General features: G+C 41.9%; 1 protein-coding gene across 5 annotated transcripts in view; it reads right to left on the bottom strand.

Annotated features, from left to right (window-relative positions):
- The window catches only part of LOC103176720 (cyclin-dependent kinase 17), a 48,660-nt gene extending 41,322 nt beyond the window's left edge, over window positions 1–7,338 (bottom strand). For 3 of the 5 annotated variants that reach the window (XM_007890445.2, XM_007890449.2, XM_007890448.2), the window contains exons 1-2: window positions 7,267–7,338; window positions 1,171–1,367 (exon numbers count right to left, since the gene is read on the bottom strand). The gene's annotated coding sequence lies outside the window, so the exon portion shown is untranslated. Of the gene's footprint in view, window positions 1–1,170; window positions 1,368–6,815; window positions 6,873–7,266 lie in introns of those variants that run through there. The other 2 variants (XM_007890446.2, XM_007890447.2) reach the window with 2 other exon arrangements.
- Between the last annotated feature and the right edge of the window lie 15,214 nt (window positions 7,339–22,552).

Raw genomic sequence — 22,552 nt, 5'->3', positions numbered from 1 at the left:
TGAGCAAGAAGTGTTGTCGGCAGTGACCTGACAACCCGGAATTTATTTCTTTTTTTAAAAATTGTGGTTAACAGGAAAGCATGTGTGAAACACGCAGAAAACATTGCCACCGGTGATACAATAAACAGACATTTTTACACAGTTCATTATAACCTGGGAACTAAGAGAATGAACCCATGAGATTGTTATAACAGGGTTGTCCTATGCTCAACACATAAATAACAGTGAGTGAAAGTCTATTGAACATTTGACCGTTTCAACTGAATGCAAATAGTATGTTAGATGGTTAATTTTTCTTTGGTTGTGGCATATGGTACCGCAATGCAGCTTACAGTATTTTCATATTGTAGAGTTTTTCATTTCCCCTAGACTAACAGCGGAGGTGGCTGGACTCTGCTCTTCAATTATGCAACACACAACTGAGAACGTACGACACATTCAAATCAGATCAAAAGCATAAGAATTCTATTTGTTATTAACCACAGTAAAACCATTTTGGTGGAACAATTTTAAAATACAAGATCGTGGGGGGAAAAAAATAGATGAAAGAGTATCAATATAAAAAGGTTACTAAAAATAATAATTTGATACTACTAAGTGTAAACGCTTTACTCAATAAATGTCCAAAAGGTTTGCAAGGCTAAATAAATTACATCAATTTCCACCACCCTGCTTCATATATTTGCATATAACTTGCATGTAACATTTCACCAAAAAAATTTCTAGGTCTATGAAGGCTTTAAAGTAAATTTAGAATGGCAAACAAGTATTCTTCTAACAACCTTATAATTAAGAATTTTTTTTCTAAACCAATTTTCTCCAATAAACGTCCCTTTTTCAGTGAAACCCGATCGATAAATTTAACCCAGATATAACTTTTAAAAACCAAATCCAACGTTCTTGAGGGTAGTTTCAGGACAGGCATTGAAGCTAGATCGGCTTCTTGGTTAACATGGTATAATGGTCACAATAAAGTGGGTTGAATATTTATGAGTCTGTATTTCTCCAATTAAAAATTTTTTCAAAAAAATGAGTCACACAAACAAGTTTATTATCACTATCCTGATGTACTTTTTTTTAAAATTTTTATAAAAGATACTATCAAATGTATCTGAAATTTACTCTCTCTAGAAACAATCACAGCCAGTGCTGAAAGGAGGAGCATCTTACCTAGTGTTTCTTTTAATAGACGTCTTCACTAATCGTTAGAAGGCAACAGTCATTCTCAATTCAATGTGAATATTATACCCCAACCCAAAAAAAGGAGGCAAAATTATTTTGGTTGTGACATCATCCACCTCCCATTATTCCTTGGAGATTTGCTGCCGGCCAGTCTTGATCTCTTCCAAAGCATTAAGTTCACTGACCTAAAAAAAAGTTTTTAAAAAATTAACATGATTAAAGACAAGAAGGGGGGGGGGGGCTGTAGGTGTTCAACAATTAGTTAACAATTTTTTTAAAAAAAGCAAAATGTTTGTTTAATGTACATATATATTCATTCACTAATACTCAGAAACATCATTCCTCATTTGCGATTCCAGGTAGAACATGTAATTGCACTCAGACTGTCCAAGGTTTAAAGAAACTTGCAATTCATAAAATCATGGAACAATTTGCATTTTTAGCAGATCACATTTGAAAGACAACTACAATATTTAAGGCATGGCAAGGTAAATCTGTAGTGCAGCAACAATTGAATTAAAATAAAACTTAAATTGTAAAGCACAAAGATCAAATCTATCAAACCGCACATTAGATTTTAAGCATGGTATAGGACAGGAAGGCTGTTATGCGCTCCTTCCTTTACTCCACGGTTTCCCCAATATTCCAAGTTCTCAACACGACATGAACTTTGAGCTCACCAGCGCAATATTGAAGGAGCACTGTACTGTTGGAGGAGGTTCCTTTCTGCCTGTTCTGGTAGGATATTTAAGACATTACTTTTGATAGCTTTCGACAAAGGTAGCCAGCTTTACGTAGGGAGGAAACCTCACATCATGTTTACACTGCGCGTTTGGCAGTTGCCCCAATTTGCTCCAAAAGATGCAATATAAATTTAGATTGTGTCAAAAATGACACCTCTTGGTATCACGAGCATCGAAGCAGACAAGGCGGCTCAAATCAATCCAAAGCCCGAATCAGACAAGAGTGAAAATTGTGGGCAGATCAGAAATTGAGGTCATGCCCTGGAAAAATGAAATGGATCACCTCTGGCAATCATTTAGCTAACCAAAATGATCAAATTTCTGTAGCGACTCATTGCCAGCTAAGGCTAAGTGTAAATATGGAGTTAAGCAGCATCCCATGTGGGTCCGTGATCATGCTGGGTAACAGGGAGTCACTAGGTGGAAGGGATGGCAACTGTAATAAGTGGTAAACCTCCTTTGTTTCTGGCCTCAAAACCAAAATGCATCCAAATTAGATTACACCGCCACCACTGTGCCAAGTGCACAAACTTGATGATTTGCAATTTTTAAAAAAAAAATCTTTAAACTGAATTGACTGGGACTGAGAACATACCAAGACTAAAGGAACTCGAATTTCTTTTCAAAGTTGGGCTGAATCAGAGGAAAAAGATAAAATAAATGAAACACGCAGTAATGAGATAAAGCATTTCATTCATGAGATCAAATATTTTAAGCTTCAAATATTTATATTTGATTCAAATATGTTTCTTTACAACCCGTGTCTCACATTCTGTGCTTCGGCATTTAGTTAGTGTCGTCCTCAGTGGTATACACTTGAATACACTACTGTATCTAAAATGGTTGATTTACATGCTTGTTCAAACGTAGTAGTATCCACGGACAAGCTGCAGCCTTATTTACTTACCATCCTGCCATTTTCCATTAACATATCAATGATTTTCTAAATGATTCACTCGCAAGAAAACCAACCACACACTGACTGTATCTAGATACTACTGTATCTACATCAGAATGAATTTGGAATGTAAAAATTCAAGTAAAAAAAATATCCTTTTAAGATGCAAGATTGTCCTAAACCATTATTACTGCAATCTGCTAAATACAATAAAAGGACTGAACACAATAACTTAATATTGTAAAGATTAATCGTAACAAAGAACATGGCAAAAATGTTCAAGTAAACAAATAATCAGAATATCAGAATACTAAGTGATGAGTACAGTATTTGTTCTCAGGAAAACTATCCATATTAGAGCTTCATCAAAAAATAATTTAGAATTATAGTCAATATGCCATCTTGGCTCAGTGGGTAGCACTCACTCATCTCTTTGTCAGAAGGTTTGAATAGCCTCTAGAATCCATTGCGCCCTTAACCTCCAATCCCACCGCTCTATCCCTCTTTTTATCTATCTTTAAATCCCACTTTAAGACTTAACTTTTCGAATGGACCAGTGGTCAGCCCCCTCTCCCTTGCTCAGCATCCAACCCTACCACTGCACAGTACTCTGAGACACTATTCTTCATGAAAGAATACGCTAAATAAATGCAAGAAGTTGTTGTTGTTGTCATTCACTTCATGGCTGTTATGGTACACTGCAGTGCACAAATTGGCTGCCACAGTCACCTTTGAAATAATAGTCACTACACTACATTGTGAAGCATTTGAGCCTTCCTCCAGAAGTGAAAGGCCCAATATAAAAATTCAAGGATTATTAACATAGGCACATAGCTTCTTTTTTTGTCTAAGCAGCATGCCGAAATTCAAGTACATTATAATTTACATGTAAAAATCAATCACCAAGTTAAGTAAACAACAGGATAGTTTAAATGTTTTGATACTGACTCAAAGTCAACAGTTATCTGCAGAACAAAACACAAATTAGGTAAAATGTATATATACCTAGGAACTTACGCCGCGAATTCAATGTTTTGTGTACAAGCCTATATCTCCTGAAGGAGTCTAGACTGTTCACACATCTACCTCTTTTTACAAAATTCTGAAAATATATCCAATAGATTCAGAGACCCTATGGATTTAGTTCTCTATCGTTCTGCACTAAAGTTAATCAATGAACAGAATTCTAAAAAAAAATCCCCAATCCTAATTTTATTCCATCGTTCTAGACTGTACTGGCATATAACCTGGCTAAGAATACCAAATTATCATCATGAAGAACTACAATTGCAAACTCATTTCATAATGTTTTACCACATAGTCACTTGCTTTATCTGGATGTGTGCCAGCTCTTTAATAACATTAAAGAAAATAACATCCAGGCACGCAACAGTAGGGTTCGGGCACATGCTAAAATTCAGATGGGTAAAACTCTGAAATCAGGTCATTTTTCCCCCAAAACCCAATTCCAAGTATAAATCACCCATGCAATTCCATGTTGCTATACTGCTGAAAAGTATAAGCACAGCACAAAGCTCACATTCCAGTCCATACCTCAGTCTGCCAAGCTGATACAGTGAAGATAACAACACAAGATACTCCCCGTTGGCACCCTTGATAGACAGATACTGCCTTAACAATTGACATTCTCTGGTGTGTGCTGAGTTACTAAAGTAAACCAATGTGGCATTGGAGGGGGTCACTTCAATCCGGTCACTCCATTAATGGAAATAACCCCAAATAGTTGGAAAATTACAACCAGGAATTATATTTGCAATTCTGACATCAGCAAAGAAAATAATAATAATCCTTGCATTTGATTATGCCGCCTTATCACGTCTTTGAGATGTCTCATAGCGCTTCACAGAATATACTGTATTACCAATTTACATTATAAGTGGATGAACCTACAATGCCAGTTCCCACTGGCAAGTTAGACATTTTGAAAGTGGGAACAATATGGGCTATGAAATAATGAGGAAAGAGCCAGAAGGCATCTTTATGGACCGCTGCTTTTCCTAGTTCTCTTGAATCCTGGTGAAACCACCGCTGGGCAAAAAAGACATATTGTACATTTTGTTAAGCATTTGATTAAACATTATAGAGCACTTCTGAATGCAGTTTGGCCAAATCATAAATCGGTTTACCAATGAAGGGCTTAAAGTGCTCACTAGAAGATATGAATCAATGTTCTTTCAGCAATGGCTCAATTTTCTTTTCCAATCTGAGATCCTCAAACACAGGTTGACAAATTGGATCAAATTTTTTCCACACCACTGCTGTATAGAAAGATTCTCTGACAAATCACAGAGCTCAGCATAACCAATGGACCACAGGTGTCGACGCAATTCCCCGCCCCCCCCCAAAAAAAAAACTATACAGCATCCAAAGATTTTCATCTCATCTTAAAAATTGCTAAAATGATGAGATTTAAAATGCACAAGTTTGGGCAAATGATGTGAATAGAGCTGGGATTCTAGTGATGAACGAATGCATTCATTCGGATGGTCCCTGAATGGTTTTACTGGAGTGACATATTGGATTCAATGAGCCAAAATAAGAGGGGAAGAGGGTGGGGGGGGGGGGGGGGAGAAGGGGAAGAGGGGGGGAGAAGGGGAAGAGGGGGGAGAAGGGGAGGGGGGGAGAGAAGGGGAAGAGGGGGGGGGGGAGAAGGGGAGGGGGGGGAGAAGGGGAAGAGGGGGGGAGGGGGGAGAAGGGGAAGAGGGGGAGAAGGGGAAGAGGGGGGAGAAGGGGAAGAGGGGGGAGAAGGGGAAGAGGGGGAGAAGGGGAAGAGGGGGGAGAAGGGGAGGGGGGGAGAAGGGGAAGAGGGGGGGAGAAGGGGAAGAGGGGGAGGGGGGAGAAGGGAAGGGGGGGAGAAGGGGAGGGGGGGGAGAAGGGGAAGAGGGGGGGGAGGGGGAGAGGGGAAGAGGGGGGGAGGGGGAGAAGGGGAAGAGGGGGGGGAGAAGGGGAAGGGGGGGGAGAAGGGGAGGGGGGGGAGAAGGGGAAGAGGGGGGGGAGGGGGGAGGGGGGGAGAAGGGGAGGGGGGAGAAGGGGAGGGGGGGAGAAGGGGAGGGGGGGAGAAGGGGAGGGGGGGGGGGGAGGGGGGAGAGGGGAGGGGGGGGGGAGAAGGGGAGGGGGGGGGAGAAGGGGAAGAGGGGGGGAGGGGGGAGGGGGGGGGGAGAAGGGAAGAGGGGGGGAGGAGGGGAGGGGGGAGAAGGGGAAGAGGGGGGGGGGGGGGGGGGGAAGGGGAAGAGGGGGAGGGGGGGGAGAAGGGAAGAGGGGGGGGGAGAAGGAATAAACAAAAAAGTTAAATGCTCCCCTAGAGGTACAACACGACAGCAGCCGAAAGAAAACGCTGTACATTTGTACCAATCAATCAGTAAACCCAATGACATCACCCGACTCTCAATTATAAACACTGTCAATAGATTCCGCACCACAACGACACTATTAATCTCTGCACATGTCGGAATGTGACTGTGTGACTGTGTGAGAGTTTCGAGTCCAACCCCCCACCCAACCCCCCCACCCACGGAGGTCTCAGACGTCTCGCCAACCCCACAGCAGCCCCCGCTTCCACCCGCCACCGACTTGTGAAGTTAAAAGCCCGATAACTTCGTGAAGAAACCCCCCCCCAAAAAAAAGCCCCCCTTTTTTTTTAAATATAAAAAAACAGCACTGTCTGGATAGCTGTTGCCTCCCTCCCCTCTCTCTCTCCCCCTCTCCCCTCCCCTCATCGACAGCACAGCCCCCCGTCAACTCACAGACAGAAACAAAATACCCTAAATTAAATACTAAGACTTTTTATTACATATATATATATATACATATAAATAACACCACACACACACACACACACAATTAAAGTCAGTCAGAAACACACACACACGTCTCATTTCGAGTCAACAAAACCGATAGGCCTCATTCGCAGTTGGAGGCTTCACCAACCTTCCCCCCCACCCCCCCCCCACCCCACCCCCCTTAAACCTTACCCGGGTTGGGTCCCCTCTCTCGCTCACCCCCCCCACCAGCCCCACTCCCCACCCCCCCACTCCCCCCCCCACTCCCCAAATCCAGGACCAGGATCGAATCTGTTAATGTGGCACAGAGAGTGTGGGCGTCAACAACAACAACAACAACAACAACAAAAAAGAGCCGGTGATCTCCACCACCAGAACCAGAGCCTCGAAACAAACGCTCGTCCCACGCACCACCCGAGTGGGTGTGGGTGTCGGTGCGGGTGGTGCGGGTGCGGGTGGTGGGGCCAAATAATGATCAATTCCAGTCACACACACACACACACACACACACACACAGACAAAACGGCCCGTCGGACAGAACCCTCCTCGTTCGTGTACAGTATGACCCCCTCCTCAAAAAAAACACACCATTAAAAGAGCGTGAGGTTAAAAGCACAACCGGGCAAGTCCTTCACTCACTTACCTACGTGGGCACTGTTGAGGGCTGAGCAGACGGCCGCCTCCCTCCCTCCCTCTCTCCCTCTCTCTCTCCCTCAGCTTCACTGTCTGTGTACGTATGTACGTGTCGCGTGTCTTCTAAACAAGGCTTTCGGGCTCTCTCTCTCTCTCTGTCTGTCTGTCTGTCAGTGACTCGGAGACGGTGGGTTACCAGCGGCGACGCTCCCCGGGGAAGGGAGGAGGAGGGAGGGCGGAGAGTGGGACACGACGTGCTCCACCATTGAGCAATGCTCTTTCTGCGTCGGGGGCTCGTGCCGGTGTGTGGGTGGTGGGGGGAGGCGACGTGCTTGACGCGACGCCACGCCACGCGACGTGCGCGACGCGACGCGACGTCACGCGCCGCGTCGCGCTGCGCCTCTCGAGGAGAGTGAGTGAGTGGAGGGGTGGGGGGCGGGGGGGCGTGTGCGTGTGACGCAACGCGACGCAACGTAACGTGACGTGACGCCAGTCGCCGCTCGAGCCGGCCGCGGCCGTTGGGCGCTCGAGTTCGAATTTCAACGGCCGCGCTCTCCGAGGAGGGCGGGAGGGAGGGGCGCGCGACTCGACTCGACTCGACGGTGTGCGGTAGACGCGTCAGCTTCTCGTCAAGGCCGCAGGGTCTGTCTGTCTGTGTGTCTGTGTGTCTGTCTGTCTGTGTGTGTGTCTGTCTGTCTGGTCTACGTGTCGTGTTGGGTCTTCCATTCGACACCTAAGGTACGATTCCCCCCCTCCCCTCACCCCCACGCGAAGCGAAACGCAACGGGGGTCGTGGAAGAAGAAAAATAATAATAATTATTATTAATAATTAATATTATTAAAATACAATAATAATTATTATAATTATTAATAGAAACGCAACGGGTGGTGTGGGTTTGGTTTTTTTTTTGTGTGTGTGTGCGCGCGCGCCGTGGAAGAAGAAGAAGAAAAAAAAATTATTAATAATAGTGGTTATTAAAATAAAAAATAATGATTATTATTGTAAAATAACAAACCCTTCCGTTCGATACAGCGCCCGATCACGCCGGCGCGGCTCGAACCCTCGGCTCTCGAGGCGTCGCGGCCCTCGAGGGATCCTTTTGAAAAATGTCTCCCGGGGTCTCGACGCGCCGCCGCGATCCTCCCAGCGCTTCATTCATTATAATAATAATAATAATAATAATCCTCGCATTTGATATAGCGCTTTTCACGTCAGGAGGACGTCCCGAAGCGCTTCACAGAACACACTGTAAAGGGAATTGACTGTATATTTGTGGGCGAACGCGGCGGCCAATGGCGCACAGCAATGTCCCACAAACAGTCGTGGATTGAAAATGACCAATTTATTATTGTTTTTGGTTTTGGAGGGATTATTATTAGGCTCTGTGTGGAGTAAGGAAACTTGCCCAAGGTTTGGCCCTCTGCCTGGGATTGAACTCAGGTCTCTCACTCGCAAAGCGAGTGCTCTAACCACTGAGCTACAGGACTCCGAATCGGGATTAATTGCGGGCGGGGGCGTCCGTCCCCGCAAGCAGTCGTGGTTCGAGCGGCTCAATTTTTTTTTTTTTTTTTTACGCGGTGGGGGGAGGCGAGGCGGGGAGTATGAACTCCCGGAAAGCAATCGACTTAACAACCCGACGTGTTGCCAGGCGAGCAAGCGACCTCTGGAGCGAGGGAGGCTCGCTCGCCCTGGCCGGGAATCGAACCCGGTTCCTCTCGCTCCCGAGGCGCGCGCGCACGCTCTCTCTCTCTCTCTCTCTCTCTCTCGCCGACCGATACGCCGCAGGACTCCCACCCACCGTTTTTTTTAAAAAAAAAAGCACAGCGATAAAAAGATGAAGCGATCAGGACATATTTGCAGGTGTTGTTGCGTCTCTCAGAGCGCAACAACATCCGGTACTTTTAAACCGATTTGCATTCCTTCTGAATGTGGCTGCCACAACAAATGGCTTTGTAGGCTTTGAACAACGCTAAAAGCAAAGAGATTAGATTTTATCTCTCGCTCACACTTGCACAATAGTTCATAGGTGGATGACGTCCTGCCTAAACACAGCTGGTACTTATGTCGTTTGATTCTCTTGAGAAAAAATTGAGAGATATCTGCTTGAGAATGGCATCTGAATGGTTTTTTATTTCAAATAAAATTTGCCTGCGTAGAGCACCTTTCATGTAAATATAAATGTCTTGAACATTAAGTCGGGTTTACAGTCGAGCAGGTATGATATTAATGTGTAGTCATTTACAAGTTTACGTTTTGTTGCGACACAGATGTCTGGATTTATTCCACATAGTGTTGCATACTTTGAAGATTGAACTATTGCAGTACCCAGATGCGCGCAATAGACGTTTAATCTTTTTCAACATGTTTGACTGACTTGACCGAAAGGCCACATAGCAGAATATTTTCAGCATGTGAATTTTCTTTTTTTAAGTTAAACTGATCGCCCAAAGCCCACTTTGTTTAAAAGGAAAAAATAAAATCCTTTAAGGGTAATTAAAGGAAGCCAAGTATTGGATAGAATATTGGATAGAGCAGTTCCAAGCCATACTCTCTTTTATTGTCAATTATAGAGCCGGGTTCACAAAAGTCTCCTGACCATCTGCTTGATTAAATTAAATGAATGGTACAGGAAAGACGTAGGATGGATTAATGTTGCTAAATTTTAGATGGAAGCACGCAGTGACTTAAAAAACACCCACACCATTTTCCAAGGTTTCCAAACACCACATCACAGATGTGCAGGTGGTTTGCTCCAATGAGCTCCTCAAAGGTAAGGGGGTAGTTACTTCCGAGTCTAACACTTAGCTGAATACAAAAGTTAATGACCCACAACAGCCTGATGGTGGATGAGTTGGAGAAGATCACTCACTTGACTCCTACAACATTCAGCGGGAGTATTTTACGATACTAGATCCATTCTATTGTTGAAAATTAACAGTTTTATGGTCCTTACTTTAGGGGTGAGACTACTGATGTGGCTTGTCCTTCAAAGTGAGTCAGTCCTGTGTTTCAATTTTTAAAATATCTTTTTGGCGAAACAGCACTCTTTGGAGTGTAAGGTGCTATATTAAATGCAAGGATTATCATTATTATTTTCACAATATGTTTCGTGTGTTCTTCCAAGAAACATAAGGCCAGGTTAAGACCGTGAGAAATGTTAGTTTTCTGATGTCCTTAACATACACTTAATTTCTTCATCTTTCCAGGAGGACTTACTGGACAAAGATCATCAGCACGAACAAGGATAAAGTAAAATCTCTCTTCTGTAGATGAGGCAATTGTAAACTAGTTCTCATTGCTGGTGATATGCAAAATTGTATCTTTCCAACATCTATTAAACGTTAAATGTGTTATATTACTGTTTTGCTTCTCATATTGCTGCTTGGGAAGATAAGCAGGGTATATCTGGAGCAGAGCTGGCTCCCAAGGTGATTTGCTTGGCAATAGAATGCAAATCAATACTCTGTAGCCCAGGCACGTCTGCAGAATCCCAGGGTAGTGTTGATGACAGGCAAACCAGTGTGGTTTATTGGCAGGGGCAAAGTGGCACACCAATCACTGGGAGCTGGGATTCTTCCCACTTCTTCGTGTTAGCCCTGAAAGCCAAAGCTCTAATCGATTATGGTGGTCCTGACTGGATAATAAGACAGTGGTCTTATTGGCAAGCTATGCGATTGTAGCTACTTGAAATCCAGCAGTACCCCAACGCATAATCTGGGATCCTTAAACCTTGGCTCTTGCCAACCTGCACCTAATACTCTCTGGAATTAGATAAATAGAGTGTCTCCCCTCAGGAAGACAATGTGCATTCCATTCCAAGTGTAGGTGTTGTATATATGTGAAACTGTCCGGTTTGGATACACTTAAGCATTATGGGCTTGTGTCACACACCGAGCTGACCAAAAACAAAAACGAGCCTGGGTAACAATTGGGCTGGTGGGATAGCAGCCCACCAGCAGGAATGGTCACAGGAATGGTAAGATACAAATCACAACATCATAAATTCTTGATCTTCACAGGATTATCAGAAGCACGTCCCACATTAAAGGTTAATTTAGAGAGTTTATTCTGGTCTCAGTATATGCATCAGGTAGATTGTGGCATGAAACACGGGCAGTGTTTGTGCAACTGCAGCATGAAATTATTGAATATTCTTCCAGGACGTTGGCTTTTTGCCAGAGTGATTATTAAACAGTCAAAAACCTAGCCATTAATTAGCTTACATGATTCAAAACGTGTTTTCTATGGTATTAACAAGTAGAATCCAAATTCTCCAGCTGCTGACTGCCACACAATGCAAGGATTATTATTATTTTCCATATGGGCACAGAGACCGCATTTGATTTTTACAGTTTGCGTCACTAGTGCTTTTGACTGAAAGTGCTGTTTGTAGCTTAAATCCAAATTTAAGTGCCATAGGCAGTTAATGCAGAGGTTAGACAATAAATATTCATACCCAGTCATTTGGACTTAGTGAAACCTATGTGATTCCCCACAGGGAAGAAAACAAAATTAGTAGGCAAGGTACCCCATAATATACTTTAATGCCTTCCAACTTAATTATCATACAGAATTTCATTGGTAACATACAAAAATATAAGGAGCCAAATCCTTTTGCATCATAGACATCATTATTTAGAGTTAGAGATATTGAGCCCAGGAATTTGAATAAGGTTATGCAATCTGTCTGAAACATTTGCTTGGAGGAATGATGCCAAGAAAAGTGGGATTGCACTCTATTCTTTAATTTAATACCATAGGATCCTTTTCATCCATTGAATAACAGATTGCCAGCAACAGTGAAATATCCCTTTAACACTGAATTTAGGGAGAGCTGTATTAGAAACTCAAACAGGCCGTAGAGTCACCCGTAGAGTTATTTGTTAGAATGATATTTCATTAGACAGTCGTTCCCGAATTCATTATGCAAATAGTGTTCTTGTACATGATATTCCCTTTGAATGCAGATGTGGTACTGGTTCGTACTTTACTGCAGGGCTTAATATAGTATGTTCATGCAAGTTGCTTTTACAGAACTGCAGAAACCTGCCCACCCCCCCCCCACCCCATGTTAAGTCTGAACTATTTTTTTTCAAAAACCTGCACATTCTTGAATTTTAAGACAATAATCTTAAGATTAGAGCTGAAGAATTTACACAATCTATATGAGATTTAACTAACTGGCCAATGTAACCCTTGCCGCCTTTACCACAAGAGCTTGCATTTATATAGCACCCTTTATGCGGGGCAGCGTCTGGAGAATTTAACAATGGCAGAACCCGAGGCCAAGTCGGGAGGAGATTCTTAAGTTCTTAGCGGGAGTCAAGGAGTATGGCTTCTGTCTTGTCAATGTTCAGTTGCAGGACGTTTGTGCTCATCCGGGCCTTGATGTCTGACAAACAAGCTGACAGAATATCCGCAGACCTGGAGTCGCAGCTGGAGGAGAAGCAGATTTCGGCGTCATCTGCATATGTGGTATCGCCGAGAGGGAGCATGCAAATAAGGTACAGGTGGGGGCCAAGAATGGAACGCTTCCATCAAATATTTCAAACGCAACTTCCCTTTGCTTATCCCAACACGTGCCCTCAAATGCAGTCATTCCAATTGACGGCAACTCCCTGCGAACTTCTTGAATCGGTTCAATGCAATAACAGGTAAAAGGATTACTAAAACATTCTGGTGATCCTGCTGTCCTATTTTCACACTGCTCAGTGAAAATTGAGGCAAAATAATTACAAAGCAATTACATCATTATCCCTAAATGGATCAACCCTTTCTTCGACTATCATCTTACCTTTAAAACACTTAACGTCTCTCCAATACCACAGTCAAAACCACTTTACAGTATGTCCTGTGAAGCACTTTGAGACGTATCGACAAAAATGATAAGGTGCTATGTCAAATGGGTTATAATCATAATGATTATTATTACATCCTGCAAGTCTTCACAGTTGCTCATTCATGCAGATTCATTTTTAAATTAATGTTTTTCTTTTTTGATTTATTCCTGCAAGTGATGACAGCCGAAAGGTTTCACGTGAGCACCAGATGTTTGGTCCAGATGTGGTATTTTGCTGGGTGATGCAGAAGAATAACATACAATCTGTACAGTATTGAAAGGTTATTGTGTACCCATTGTTCAAATTTACAAGCATTATGCTGTACATATTTCAAAATAATGAGCGACCCGCTTTCCAGGGAAATCGCACAGTCTTGTTTACCTCATCCCCAATTCTCCGCAGCAGATTGCTGTTGGAGATATTTCGTAAGCAGTCTTATTTTTTTTCTTTTGCTGCTTCCGTCTGCTAACGAGAACTGCTTACGTGCATCACCAGCCTCAGGGGAGACATCCTGTGTTGCTGACGGAATGCCAAGGGATTGGACACACCACAATAAAGGATAGTTGTGTGCCTCATGAAATAATTATTTGATGCTGACTGTCTGTCTTGCAGAAAGCTTCAGCTGGATAATTTATGCAGGTTTCCTGCTTGCCCAGTTCCGATTCATTAGGCGTAGTTCTGTATACTTACTGCAAAGATCAGGCCTCGACGTCAAGAATATCTTCAATCAAGTCTGAAAGTACATCATTCTGTCGCTCGGAATGAGGTACTCTCTTCAGGCACAAAGCACATATCCATTAGAGTAATGGGATAGTGTGTTGAAGCTCTAATGCTCCATATATAAAGGCAAGAATCAGATGGTGTGCAGTTCTCTCTTTCTCATCTAAGATTCTGGAGTCCTGCAGCTCAGTGGTTAGAGCGCTCGCCTTGCAAATGAGAGGACCTGCGTTTGATTCCCGGGCAGGGCGAAGTGTTGGGCAAGTTTCTTTACTCCACATGCCTCTGTTTACCTAGCAGTAAGTAGCAGCCCGATTGTTAGTCGATTGGCGAATCGCTTTTCTGGGGGTAATAACCCCTTCAAAAAAAATAATAATTTGGTCACTCAGTTCACAACTGTTTGTAGGACACTGCTGTGCGCAATTAGCTGCTGCGTTTCGCCCGCAAAACTATACATTCAATTCATTTTACAGTTTATTCTGTGAAGCGCTTTGAGACTTCTCGAAGACGTGATCAGGTGCTATATCAAATGCGAGGATTATTATTCTAATCTTAGCCAGATCCATAAAGATGGAGAAAAAAATTGGAGATACTGTAATTACCCAGGTTACTGTAGCACACATCCTATCAAATGGTATTGGTGCAAACCATGGAACACTTTGTTGATCATCTTGGTGTATTTTGTTCCAAACACCAGAATATTTCCATGAGTATGTGGGATATTGTGTGGAAACTTTGGTTTAGATACCCTAAAACAGTGCTCCTCAACCTGGGCTCAGGACCCATGTGTGATCCAGCAAATGGCTTCAGTGCAAAAAAAATCTGCCTCACTAAATATTTCCTACCCACAATATATAGTACACATTCACGGAATAAGTACTAAACCCAGCAAATATTGAAGGTTTTTCAGTCCCTTGTGTGTTAGAAAGAGGAAATCCTGTTTACCTGCCTTTTCCCCAAACCCCAACAAATTACGCCTTAATATCTATGATATTCTAATCAATAATGATCACCACAGATGTGAACAAAGCCCCTCTTCCAAAATTACAGTGGTCAGTTCTAGTTTTGATCAGCTTAACATGACCAAATTTACTTTCTGTAATCAATGCAATAAGATTGTCAAATGCACAATACATATACACTTTATGGGTTGAAATGTATGAAGGCTTATGCCCCCTTTTTCATCTGGTGACAATATATTAAATGATTCAGTAGAACTCTGATCCCTCCTAGTGGTGAAGGCTGATTGATTCACCCTCTGGTTTGACCGACTCAAAAGTATTTTCTGTTTGCCTTCAGGGTAACACCAGTTAAAGTCCCAGGTAATGAGGGTCTGAGAAATGGACCTTTGCCAATTGCAACCAATTACAACCAAGAGAGCATGAGAGGACTGAACTGTTCTTCCAGGAACTCCTTCAGTGCCTAACTCAAAGTAGGATATTGAACTGAACAAATTCCAAAATAGCGCACAAGAAAGTGTAGTGAGCGCATAAAAAAAATCACACCACCTTAAATTGTGTGTGCTGATATTCTGGACAAGTCCACAGTGTTATCATCATAATAATCCTTGCATTTGATACAGGGCCTTATCAAGTGGTCGAGACGTCTCAAAGCGTTTCACAAATATGCTGTAAAGTGAATTGACTGTATATTTTGTGGGCCAAATGCGGCAGCCAATTGTGCACAGCGGTGTCCCACAAACAGTCGTGGATTGAGTGACCATTTTTTAAATTTTATGTATTTTTGAAGGGATTATTCCCACGTAAAGCGATCTGCCAATCGACTAATAAGCGGGTTCCTACCTGCTGCTGTGAACAGAGGCGCGTGGAGTAAGGAAACTTGCCTGATAGTTTCGCCCTGCCCGAAAATCGAACCCAGTACCTCTTGCTTCTAAGCAATCCGATACAGGACTCCACTGCCGCTCTCTATTTGTTAATTTTAGGGACCTGCAATACAGACCTGTGCATACAGAATGGATAAATTATGAAATAGAATGATTGCTGATCAGAAATAATCCAGTTATTTATTCTACCTCTGCAACAATTACAAAGCAGACAAGAAAAATTAATAAAAGGCAAGAACATGGTTGAGTGTGGCACAAAACGCACATTGAAGCGTAATTATGTCATATCAACAAAGTTAATCTTTAAACAAAGTTTAAAAAATTATTACATCCAACTTCACCTCAAATAAAGTAACAGTGTCCCAGGTTCTCACGGAAGATCATCGACCTGAAAGGTTAACTCACTTTCCTCTCTCCATAGATGCTGCCTGATCTGCTGAGTGTCCCCAGGACTTTGTTGCTGCCAACATGTTAATCACAAGGACAAGATAATCTCCCTTATCTTCACACTCAGGATTCTTGAAAGTTTTCTGTGTCATACATCTACCAGTCCAGCAGATGGCAATCGATGCCTGAAAAAGCTCCCCATCAAGTTTTAAATCGCTGCTATTTCTTAAATGAGTTTAAAACTCTCACGTCCCAAACTCTCCAAGGTGAGAAGCTGATGTGTGATGCGAATAGATTTTAAGCACAAGAGGCTGAGCAGTCAACACTGGATGTTGAGTATCGAGCGACTGAACGTAATTGTTCTGGGTTTACTTTCTCAATCTCATTTAAAATCTCTGTAATGTTCCTGCTCACACTACTCTTTTCAAGGCTGACAAGCCCGAGCTTATCTAATCAATGCTGATAGCTCATTCTACTAAATACTATCATCCTCATTACTCTCTAAACCGTCTCTAGGTCCCAGACAGCCCCCTTGTGTCTTGGTGACCAAAACTAGATGCGGTACATCAGGCGTGGCTGGACTAGTGAATTGTGGAGCTTAAGCATGATTTTGGGGATCTGGATCTGACTTATAACAATAACAACTTGCCTTTATATAGCGCCTTTTACCCAGGGTTGCGTCTTAGAGCCAGAATGTATTTGGCAATCAGAAAATAAAAATATAATCCCCTTAAATGTTAGGATGTGGCAAAATCACAGAGAAAGCTCATAAAAAACCCAGATTTTCAAGTGAGCTAACGTCACTCCCCGCGTGTTGTGCACAAAACGCTGATTATGTCACTTCCTTCGCAAATTGGCATCAGTGGGACTTAGTGCACATAGCATGCGCCACGTAGGAAATAACATCAGCATCAGCAGCAACTTGATAAGCCAGCAGTTGTTTATTTATTAGCATAGGAGGCTGACTAATTAACACTGGATGTTTGATGTCCAGTAACAAGTGTAATTTGTTCTTGTTCCTGTTCCTAGGACACCAGAGCTATCAGTGAGGCAGTGCTGTACTATAGGTGTTGCATTGGAGTTGTTTGTATTAGCTAATTCCATTCTGTGCCTTTTAATTTGTTACTTGCCCCGGGCTCCGGCTTCCATTGATATTTCCGTAAAACACAGTGAATCATCTGTTTCACTCCCCTTTCCTTGAAACGGGCTCAATAATGGGTTTGGTCCAATTAACGACTTTGCATTAATCTGAGCCTGAGCTAATTTCACTGAAATTAAATGGTCGATTTAAAGAGTTCTTTCATCTGGAGGACACCGCCATCCAGTTTGCTGTTAATTTTCTCATTCCAATTTTGGCATCCTGGGTGTTTGGCATCCTGCAGTTTGGTAATATCTCCTGTATGTCTGCTCTTGTCTGCATCTTATTGTCAACTGGAACGTGATGCCACGACAGTCCTATCAGCCACGCCACTTAAAGTGTTTATAGCACTTGTTGGAAGCTGTGAACGGAATTCAGATTGCCCAGACACGTTTCAATATTGAAATTGAAGTGGAGCTTTTATTCAAGGGGCCTCCACTCCGACTTTGATCTCGTAAATTGATCAAAGAGCTTGACACGCCTTGCGGTACAATCAATTCTGCATTCTAGGCGAGAATTGTCAATGCAGCATTAGGAAATGACAGACTTCCGTGATGAGTGTTCTGTCTCAGTCACAAAGCACACCCGGGTCTGAGACAGCTGTTAAAGTGCAGGTTGGATGCAAAGTAAAGCTTCTTCTCCACAATAATGTGCCTGAGCCTTAACCTCAGAATTGGACCTAGTCCTGCACCTGTGTGACATTTCTATTTCCAACGTCAGCCATTTGTCACCCCTCTGCCAATTTAGTTGGAAATATTGTTTATTTAATAATAATAATCCTTGCATTTGATATAGCACCTTATCACGTCGTTGAGATGTCTCAAAGAGAATATATTGTCAAGTGATTTAACTGTGTACTTTGTGAGTGAATTTGGTATGAGGCCATATCCACTAGGTACTAGATTGAGACTGTCCTAATTCAATTCACATAGATGGCACAAAAAGAAGATATTTTCCCCAGAATCCAGGTTGGATTTTAAAAAAATGGAACCCAAAGGTGAAAGGTTAGAGTTCTAATTCATCGCCTTATCCGATCCCTTTCTTGGTCAAACATTTAATGACCCAAGAAGATATTATTATTAATTATAACAAAAATCAGTAATTCTTTTCCAGGTGCGCTCCAGTTCCGAGGGTATTCAGATATTGAAGCATTTTGACGAAGGTGAAAAAAAATAGATGGTGACACCTTATCTGGCGTATTGTTTCCTTGGGTATAACACTTGCTGCATTGGATTTTGCATTGTAAATTAATCTTGGGCATTAAGTGTGATTTGAAACACAGGAAATCAACAATTAAATCAATTGGTTGAGCTGTTTTGTAATTAGAAAAACTCCACCACCTTTATTTGTGGTAACGTGTGCCTATTGAGTCACTCTTGCAATAATATTTCATACATCTCCACTGTAACAGAAACATTTGCTCATTAATGTGCCAGATATTTTCAGCTACATAGGAAACAACACTGACCTGTACAGCCTTGGGCATTCATAATAGGGGGCGATGGAATAGGATTCTCATTTCCTTCATCCGTGAGCATGGATTTCCAATAGGAAGATTAGCGCCACAGTTAATTTTGCTGGAAGATTCTTTAATCAAAATGTCTAACTTCCTTTAAACCTCTATGGAAGTTTGGGTTAAAATCCCTATTACGCAGTGAGATTACATTTCCCTTAAGCTGACAAAAATGCTCAGTAAAGATGTTTGCGGAATTAAAGGCAATCCTAAACAGAAGCAGATAGGGCCACATATGTTTTCTTTCATTCAATTATTTGGCAAACTCAGACATGGCTGTTTGGTACGGGGGTGTTGTAAACAAAATTACAGAAACTGTGACATTAGCATCAGAGCTGTGGGGGTTCTTGTTGCAAAGGTTCCAATAGCTTGGATAAGTCAGCTGTGTCTGCCTGTGGCGTCACACAGTGGAAACTTATCCTTGGCTGCAGTTTCTAGCACTTTCAAACCATGTTTTTAACGCGTTGCCACTGCTGATACACGATGCAAAACAATTACTGGAGTGGATTTCTTCAACGAGTTTTAGTTTCTTGCAAATGAAATTTAAAACTGCAAATAGAACCTGTTTATAATGAATGCACGTTTGACCCTGCAAATTTATTACAACAACAAAAACAAAATTACATTTATAGAGCGCCTTTCACATCGGGAAGACGTCCCAAAGCGCTGAATTACTTGTGGGAGGCAACAAAAAAGTTTGTAATTCAAGCCAAATTGGGTTACTCTTTATAACAGACATGTTTCTTAATTTACAGACAGCTGAATTATTTATCAAGTGACTTTGGGGCTTTTAAAAGACCTGAACCCAAGCACAAAAACCTTAAAAAACATATTTGTATCCCCTACATACCACAGAGTTTAAGATAATTTTGCAATTCTTCAGTGTATCTGAATATCAGGAGGTGATTCACTGAGCCAGAAGGAAGCTAAATCAATAGGTATACTTAGCACATGAATCAGAAGGAGTATTTTGGCACATGCAGATGTTGAAGTGAATAATAATTCAATGAGTCACATTTATGCTGAATTATAGAGTTTGAGAATCTTTTCTCTCTTCTGTCCCTTAGAGACTGAGTCACAACGTGAGTTCTGTGTTTCCCACGTCACATAAAGTTTGTTAAATTAATACCTTAAAACATATCAAAAGAAACTTGGCAGAAACTTACAGCAGCATTTGAAAACTGAGAGAAAAAGAAAGAAATGACTTAACAATAGGTTTTAGGTAAGAATATTGTCAATCTGTGCACTCAAAAGTATCAGAAAATTCCAATTGAGAAGATTGGATTAAATAATGACATAAATCTGACATTACGCCACATTAGTCTGTTAATCTGTTAATATTCCCAATGGCAATCTCACACTACAGTGTGATCAGAAAGAATAATTACCCCCCCACGGAAATACTGGATTTTGTTTTAATAAGAACTTTGAATGCATTTGGCTACAATAATAATATATATTATTAATATAATTAATAATAATATATAATCCTTGCATTTGATATAGGGCCTTATCACGTCTTCGAGACGTCTCAAAGCGCTGCACAGAATACACTATAACGTGAATTGACTGTATATTTTGTGGGCGAAATATACAAATTTCTTTAGTTAGGAGTCTTCAATCGACTGGTACCCGCCTGCCAGGAATGAAAGGAAACTGTTCTTTGGGTTTGTTTTGAATACGTTTCCGAGAGACATAAATGAATGCCTAACATTGCTAACTCCTCTACAGAAATCCTCTCTAGCATTCAATGCATAAAATGTGTCAGGCAATATAATTAACAGTGCGTACTGCTGATTCTAATGTATTCATAATCATACGCTGTTCCTCTTACTTCAGCTGATGCTGTCAAAATGCTCCCTTAGTCGGTCTAACAGATTCTCCGTGCTCAGGAGCCCTGCTGTCCAATTTACCCTTTGAGTGCCAGCAACGCAACCTAAAAAGTGTAATAATAAAGTGAAACATCTAACAACCCACGCTGGAATTTTGAGTCCATAGTCTTAGATGACGCAGATCATCCCAACGCCAGCCAATTTGCGCACAGCAATTTTCCCCAAACCGCCATGCAGTGAATGCCCAATTTTATCGGTTGGTGGGTGGGGGTGGGGGGGGGTGGGCAGGGGATGGGGAGGGGGAATTGAGTGCCTGAACACCAGGTAAAACTCCCTTCTCTTTTCAGATTGCCTCCTCAACTCATCTGCGAATTCAATGTTCAGTTCATAGGCCAATCTCTCATGTGACCGAGACAGACTCTCCCATCCCGTGCAAAGTAATACAGTATTGACTAAATTTGAGCGGTAATTTTGCTCTTCCGAGACACTGGTTACAAAGATACTAATGGAGACATTTGCCAAGAAATCTACACAGAGACCTTCAGCGTTGACAGATTCAAGCACTGAATCTGAAGATGAAAAACATCTCTGCCTTTAAGGGAGAACTTTGTAAGCGGGAAGCATAGGACTGCAGGGTCAAATATACTTTTAATCTGTCAGCAAACATGATGTCGCTAGCACACCAGGTTATTTTATCAGAATAAATTGTTCTGCAGCATAATAGCAGTGAGGAGCAGTGGCTGTGTCAGTGTGTGACAGGAGCTGCTGTTTAACAGGAGGCGCTCTTGACGCAAAGAGACAAAAGGAATTATTTAGGTAATAATTTGTGTCGAAATAGAAAGCGAGAAACAGAGAGAGGTGAAGATTACCATCTACGATGCTAACTATCCCAGAGCAGAACTCGAAAATAACCTACACACGAATCCTGAAGCTAGTCACGAGCTTTCACCCATCGTGATCGTTTCCGCTATCACTGGTGTCAGACATGATGGAACCGGATCAATGAAGAGCATTCTTACCACCGAACAGAATGAAACAATTAGTAAAGTCATTTCCCTTGTGTGAAGTGGGGTTGATAATGGGGAGAATTCAGTTCCTTTATGGGAATCACCCCAGCTTTGAATTCAGCCTCAGAATTGTATCAGTCATGAAAATTATAATAATAATCCTTGCATTTGACGTAGCGCCTTATTATGTCTTTGAGACGTCTCAAAGCACTTCACAGAATATACGGTACTGTAAAGTGAATTGACTGTATACTTTGTGGGCGAAACGCAGCAGCCGATTGCGCACAGCAGTGTTTCACAAACAGTTGTGGATTGAATGACCGAATTATTATTATTTATTTACCCGGAGGGATTATTCCCCTGAAAAGTGATTAATTAATCTGATGATATGTTTCCATTCCCATTGTTTTGCTGAGATCACCAGGAATATTGGTAACTGTACATTTGTAGGTAAACATGGCAGACAATTTGTGAAATCAATCCCATTAACAGCCACGATGTCGCTAAATGACAAGAAACAAATCGTAGTGGTGAATGACAAGAGTTTTAGTAGTTTATTCCAGACTATTTAAGAACCACATCTCATGCTATAATGCCAAATTGCTACCATTAACAAAGGAATAGAGGTACTGGACAATTAAGCTATCAATTCAATGCCATTTAAAGCTCTTCAAATGAAATTGTCTCTAAACTTAAAGGAATTGAAAGTTAAATTACACTTGTATTTACTAAATAACTTTTAACACAGAAGAATATCGATAGCAAAACTTCAAATGCAGCAACAGTATTTTAAAGTAGTAAATTGCTGTACAAACCAGTGGGTGATTAAGAATATAAATTTTACATACAGCGAACTAGCATGAATTTTGAATGCGTTCAGTGAAAATATTTTGTAAGCTAGGTCACAACATGTTGTGGGTTTGCATGCGTCACTCATTGCTGTGACAAGCTTTGGAAGGAACCCTGAGTGGAGATACCACCCTCGGGAGAGAGTGACACATCAGTCACAAAGTCAACA

The sequence above is a fragment of the Callorhinchus milii genome, unplaced genomic scaffold (assembly GCF_018977255.1).
Source record: "Callorhinchus milii isolate IMCB2004 unplaced genomic scaffold, IMCB_Cmil_1.0 Scaffold12, whole genome shotgun sequence".
In the NCBI taxonomy this organism is placed as follows: domain Eukaryota; kingdom Metazoa; phylum Chordata; class Chondrichthyes; order Chimaeriformes; family Callorhinchidae; genus Callorhinchus; species Callorhinchus milii.
Note: the sequence above shows the minus strand (reverse complement) of the source record. Positions and strands in the feature narration are given on the sequence as shown.